The sequence below is a fragment of the Ursus maritimus genome, unplaced genomic scaffold, assembly GCF_017311325.1.
Source record: "Ursus maritimus isolate PB19 unplaced genomic scaffold, ASM1731132v1 scaffold_20, whole genome shotgun sequence".
In the NCBI taxonomy this organism is placed as follows: domain Eukaryota; kingdom Metazoa; phylum Chordata; class Mammalia; order Carnivora; family Ursidae; genus Ursus; species Ursus maritimus.
Window position 1 is genome coordinate 42,073,510 of NW_024424453.1, and position 7,160 is coordinate 42,080,669.

The 7,160-nt window shown below is 37.3% G+C and overlaps 1 protein-coding gene across 1 annotated transcript in view; it reads right to left on the reverse strand.

Moving 5' to 3' along the window:
* Positions 1-7,160, reverse strand: part of NEK10 (NIMA related kinase 10) — a 199,701-nt gene that overhangs the window by 68,134 nt on the left and 124,407 nt on the right. The gene's annotated exons all lie outside the window — the stretch shown is intronic.

A 7,160-nucleotide genomic window follows, 5' to 3' on the forward strand; every position in this document is an offset into this window, starting at 1 on the left:
AACACAGTTACTTAGAGGTTTAAGATGTTGTAATAACTTTTTAAAGTAACTAATTTGACACATTGCATGCTAATATTTTCTGTGATTTGGAGGTAGGAAATGGCAATCAGCTAAACTAAAGGGAATATTATTCATGTCACAGCTAAACACTAATAGAAAGCCATTCTAGACACAGTGAGATCAATTATCAAGATCACTGTCAGCATGCTTGAAATACTTCAGGCATTCGCTATAATATTTGGTCTATTTTATTTATTTATTTATTTATTTATTTATTTATATCTTATTTATTTGAGGGAGAGAGAGCTCACCCAAGAGAGAGTGAGAGAAAGAGCGTGAGTGGGGCTTAGGGATGGGTAGATGGAAACTCCTCACTGAGCAGGGAGCCCGACATGAGACTCTATTCCATGTCTCTGGGATCATGACCTGAGCCAAAGGCAGATGCTTAACTAACTGAGCCACCCAGGTGCCCAATATTTTGTCTATTTTTTAAATTCAAATCCTATAGCTTCACTGAAGTCATGTTGCTTCTTAATAAACTTGAATTTATTTAGACTTTGAGAAAAAGATCGAATGTTCATTTTTATATTTGATTTAACAACCTATAATACTGATGTCTCCAGGAAAGATTTGAGAGCTATTTTATTTTTATTATTATTCTTCACCAAAGGAGTCAAATAAGACTCTAACTTGTTAATTTGCTAATTATTCTTTGTATTTTACTTGATCATGAATAAAATACACATATCTTAGACATTATCATCTCATGCTTAATCTTTATGTTATTTCTTTCTAAGGCAGTGGGCTTACACTACGGTTATGACAGGAACTTACACATCTGCTGAATTCATCTTTAACAAATAAAAGCATAGACTGAATTTATAACAAAGAAAGACAAGGCCAGCTACATAACTTTGGGGGCGCCCCGTACAAAATGAAAGTGTGGGGCCCCAGCAGGGAGTGAGGAAGTCAATCTCCCTTCCCATAGACCAGTGTCCTAAATGATGGTAGGCAGGAGACTCCCAAGACATTGCAGTCTCCATGCCAACATGATGCACTTGGTACTTGGATTGGAGGTGGGCAAAAGGCCCCACTGAGTCACCCATTGAGTGCACCATGGTGTTACCAGCCTGGTTAAGGATGGCCTCTTTTTTGCCTTACCCCAAGATTCAACAGGGCACATACTGCAGCCTTATCCTCTCCTTGTCTGCATTCACAAACCCACAGGGGAGGAGGGTAAAGTCAGAAAACAGGCCTCCCTTGCTGACATACCCAATCACCAGGGTAGACCCTGCTGACATACCCAATATCAGGTAAAGAATGGTAGTAATGATGGGACAGGGACAGGGAGATGTAGCTGGAAGCCAGGCAGGGGCCACGGGGCCAGGAGCAGATGGCTGAGAATCTATGTCAGAGAGGTAGGAAGTTGGAGGGACCTCATAGGAACTGAGACTCCCAAGCCCCAAATGTACATGCTCCTTGTCTCTTCAGACGTCATTTTGAAACACAAATTTAAAAATAAGATTATTAAGAATTTCATGACCTTGAACATTGGGGTGCATATGGCCCTTCTCTTCACTACGTCTTTATCTTTGGGGTAAATACCCAGTAGTGCAATTGCTGGATCATAAGGTAGCTCAATTTTTAACTTTTTAAGGGACCTCCACACTGTATTCCAAAGTGGATGTACCAACTTGCATTCCCACCAACAGTGTAAGAGGGATCCCCTTTCTCCACATCCTCTCCAACATTTGTTGTTTCCTGCCTTGTCAATTTTTGCCATTCTAACTGGCAAAAGGTGGTATCTCCATGTGGTTTTGATTTGAATTTCCCTGATGGCTAATGAATAGCCGAATTGTGGAAGGAGCCAGATGCCCTTCAACAGATGATTGGATTAAGAAGATGTGGTCCATATATACAATGGAATATTACTCAGCCATCAAAAAGAACGATTTCACAACATTTACAGCAACCTGGACAGGACTGGAGGAGATAATGCTAAGCGAAATAAGTCAAGCAGAGAAAGACAATTATCATATGGTTTCACTCATTTATGGAACATAAGAAGTAGGAAGATAGGAGAAGAAAGGGAAGAAGGAAGGGGGTGGTAAACAGAACAGGGAATGAACCATGAGAGACTATAGACTCTGGGAAACAAACTGAGGGCTTCAGAGGGGAGGGGAAGTGGGGGATTGGGATAGGCAGGTGATGGGTATTAAGGAGGGCACGTATTGCATGGTGCACTGGGTGTTATACGCAAGTAATGAATCATGGAACATTACATCAAAAACTAGGGATGTACTGTATGGTGACTAACATAACATAAAAAAAATATTATTAAAAAAAAAAAAAAGAATTTCATGACCTTGAATACAGAGCCTTAAACCCTAAGCACAGGGCTGTTTTGAGTATGGGGGCCCTGAGCATTGGTCATAAGCACGTGAAGCTGAACTTCCGTGCCAGTGACATATTTGAACTCAATTTCTTACTTTTGTTCATAATCATAAAAGAAGCGAAGACGTTGAATTTCACCTTCTAATTAAATCTGTTTCTTCATCTACTCTCACTTAATTAGCAAAAGTAATTAAAGGTGCTAAAAATGCTTGGTTGACCTAGCGTTGGTTATGACTGCCATGGGAGAGGAAAAAAACCAAAAACAGCCTCTAAGCCTTTCATTAGTGCATTAGATTAAAGTCTTAGTCTGCAGATATTTAAACTGATTCAAGATAATATTAGCAGTTGAATTATTAGCTGAGCTTTTCTTTAACCAAAAAAGCAGTATAAGCTAGTTTTACGAATTATGTGTTATGGTAAATGGGAACCAGAATGGTCCCTGTTCTGGCATTTAGTCATCCCCTTTCTCCCAAAGCTACTCCCCTTCCTGGATTTGCCATCCCTGAAAAAGGAGCCACCAGGGAGAGGCAATGTAGCATCACAATTAGGCAGGCAGGCTCCAGGTTGGATTGCTGGAGTTAAATACTAGTTCACCCTTTACTAACTTAACTTGGGCAAGATTTAGCTTCTCAGTCTCAGGTAGCCTATCTGTAAAATGGGATAATCACAATATCTACACCTCATCAAGCTGGTATGGTGATTAATGAAGTCACCTGTGTAAAGTGCTGGCACATTGTAATCGCTCAATACATTGAAAAGAAAATCCACACTTATTTGTCCTGTAGTCCTCCCACATTTAACCAACACAAAATTCTGTGGCTTCTCCCTATGAAATATTTATTGAATCCATATCCCCACTCTCTAATCCCACCACTATTAGCCATTGTGATCTTTGCTTTCTTGCATTACTGGAAGAGTTTCCTAAATGACACTCATCTTTTGTCCACCTCTGACCATACTGTAAACTGCCACAGAATAATGTTCCTGAATCTGACTATATCACTTCTCTGTTCAGAATTCCTCAATAGCCCTTCATGGTCCAATAGAACAAAACTAAAATTTCCAGCATTCCATACAAGTCCCCTCTGGAGCCAGCCCTTAACTCCCTTCCAGCTTCACACCAAATGCTTCCCCTCCTCCAGCTACACACCAAATAACCCATGGCTCTCTTATGCCTCCATTTCTTTGCTCATTTTATTTGCTCTGCTTGAATTTGTTTCTTGCCAATGGTATCTGCCTTTTTCCAGATCCCATCCCTATCTGTTGCTAAAAACCCCACTCTTCTTCTAGTCTCCATTAGGAAGATTTCTTGGATAACCCTCAAATGACTTATCATCCCCTTTTTGTATATTCTCATTACATTTAATCCTTAAACTACTCTAATATTGTATTGCAATGATCCATTTCACCACTAGAAACTGGAAACTTCTTGAGAGGAGACATATGTCACTTTCACCATGATCTCCTCAGCATGTAAAATGGAATCTAGGTCCTGGTAGGTACTCGGCAGATGAATGAATGAATGAACAAACTTGGGCTAACATCTAAGAATATACCTGTCCCAAAATATATACCCCAAATATTTGCCCACAAACTTTTAGACTTCCAGGAACATCTCTTACCAGAAGTTCTGATTTAGCTTTAATTCTCTAAAACACATCCCTGCTTAGATATTTCAGAGAAATTCTTAAGAGTGAACAAATGTTTCAATGATTCTCTAATCAAATAAGCATAAAATCATGTTGTATAAAAAAGCTAGGTTGTTCTACTCACCCCACCCACTTTGTCCCCACTCTGCTCTGAGACCAGATGGAAAGAATTAGAGGGATCTGATGTTAAATTGTATTCATTTTGTATTTTAAGAAACAAAGAGTTGAGCATTATGGTGGCATGAGTTGTTCCCTTTGTCGCTCTCCGTCAATTTATAACCAGTAGGACATCCATAACCCAACAGGGTTTCCTCTGCACAGCAGAACAGAATGTTGGAGAGACGCATATATCTGTACATCTGAGGATGAGTAGATTGGACTTCATGGAGGTGATGGAACCAAGAGTGCACTGTCAGAACTGAGAGAGATTGAAATTCTAAAAAAGAAACAAACAAACATTCTGGAGCTGAAGAACTCAATACATGATATGAAGAATGAACTAAGAGCACTAGAAATACATCAGATCAGACATAAGAAAGAATAAGTGATCTGGAAGATAGGAATCTGGAAGTGATTCAGGTGGAGGAGAAGAGAACTTCTATATTTAAAAAGATTTTTAAAAAGTGAAGAAACCCTATGAGAGCTATCAGACTCCATTAGGAGAGCCAACAAGAATAATGGGTATACCACAAGGAGAAGAGAAGAAGAGGGAAGAGAGGTTATTTAAAGAAATAATAGCTGAAAACTTCCCAAAGCTGGGGAAAGGACTAGACATACAAGACCATGAAGCTAACAGATCACCTTACAACCTCAATGTAAAAAAAACTTCAAGACACATTATAGTGAAGCTGTCAAAAGTCAAGCAAGGATAAAGAAAGAACCTTAAAAGCAGCCAGGGAAAAAGAGACTAACCTAAAAAGTAACTCCCATTAGACTATCAGCAGATTTCTCAGCAGAAAACCTATAGTCCAGAAGAGAGTGGAATTATGTATTCAAAGTATTGAAATATAAAAATCATCAGCCAAGAAAACTCTATCCTTCAGCAATGTTATCCTTCAGATATGAAGGAGAAATAAAAGCTTTCCCAAACAAAAGCTGAAAAAGTTCACCACCACTAGACCTGCCTTACAAGAAATGTTAAAAGGGGCTCTTCTACATCAAACAAAAGATAAAAATATACACAAAACTTCAAATAAAGTGATATATAGAATCACAAAATTGTAACTCTATATTAGAATAGGGTGTTAAACAGCTATACCATATAGGTTAAAGGAGAAAAGCATTAAAAAAAACTATAGCGACTACAATTTGGTAATAAACATGTAGCATAAAAAAGGGATAATTTGTGACAATAAAAACATAAAAAGGGGAGAAGAAAAATGACAGAACCTGTATAGACAAATAAGTTATCAGCATAAAATGGACTGTTTTATCTATGAGACATTTTATACAAACCTCATGGTAACCACAAAACAGAAATCTAGAGCAAAGACACAAAACAGTAAAAAGGGGGAAAGTGAGCAAATTATCATAAAAAACCATCAACCTAAAAAGGTAAATAGAAACACAAAGAAAAAGAAACAATAGAGACATAAAACAACCAGAAAATAAAAGACAAAATGGCAGTAGTAAGTCTTCATATATCAACAATCGTTCTAAATGTAAACAGATGAACTCACCAAACAAAAGGCACCAAGTGGCTAGACAAATTAAAAAATAAGACCCAACTATATGCTGCCTTCAGGAGACTCACCTCACCTCCAAAGACAAACACAGATTCAAAGTGAAGGGGTGCACTATGATACTCAGAGCAAATAGTAACCAAAAGAAAGCAAATATAACCATACTTATATCAGACAAAGTAGACTTTAAGCCAAAAATGTAATGAGACAGAGAAGGTCATTATATAGTGATAAAGGGGTCAATATAATAAGAAGATATAATAATAAATACATATTCTCCCCAACATCTCAGCATCGAAATATATTAAGCAAATAGATCTTAACGGAGAAAAAGATAATGCAATAATAGTAGAGGACTTCAACACCCCACTCTGAGCAATGAATAGATCATCCAGACAAAAAATCAACAAGGAAACATTGGAATTAACCATACTTTAAAACAAATGAATGAGACATATATAGAACATTCTATCCAATAGCAGCAGAATACACATTTTTCTCAAGCACACATGGAATATGTTCCAGAATAGATCACATGAGAGGCCATGAAACTAATTTCAGCAAATTTAAGAAGACTGACATCATACCAACTATCTTCTCTACTACAATGACATGAAATTAGAAATCAACAAGAGGAAAGTGAGCAGATTTTAAAATATGTGGAAACACATTTCTAAATAACCTATGGGTCAAAGAAGAAAATCAATAGGGAAATAAAAAAAACCTCAAAACAAATTAAAATGAAAATGCAACATACCACATTTTGTAGGATGCAGCAAAAGCCATTCTAAGAGTCTATAGCAATAAATACATATATTAAGAAATTAGAAAGATCTCAAATAAACAACCTAACTTTACACCTCAAGGAACTAGAAAGAAGAAACAAATTAAACCCAAAATCAGCAGAAAGAAGGAAATAATAACAATCAGAGTGTAAATAAATTAAGTAAATTGAGTCCAGAAAAACAACTGAAAGAATCAATGAAACTAAAAGCTGGTACTTCAGAAAAACAAACAAAATGGACAAATCTTTAGGTAGCCTAAGAAAAAAACAGAGAAGACTCAAATTTAGAAATGAAAAAGGAGACATCACAGCTGATACTACAGAAATATAGACAAGAAATGGGTACATTTCTAGAAATACGGAACCTACCAAGACTGAATCGGGAAAAACAGATAATCTGGACACACCAATTATGACTCAAGAGATTGAGTCAGTAAAACTCTCAACGCAGGAAACTCCAGGGCCAGACATCTTCACTGGTGAGTTCCACCAAACACTTGAAGAGGAATTAACACCAGTCCTCTTGAGACACTTCCAAAATATTGAGGAGAAGGGAACACTTTCAAACTCATTTTACAAAATCAGCACTGCCTTTATACCAAAACCAGATAAAGACACCACAAGAAGAGTAAACTATAGACAAATATTCCT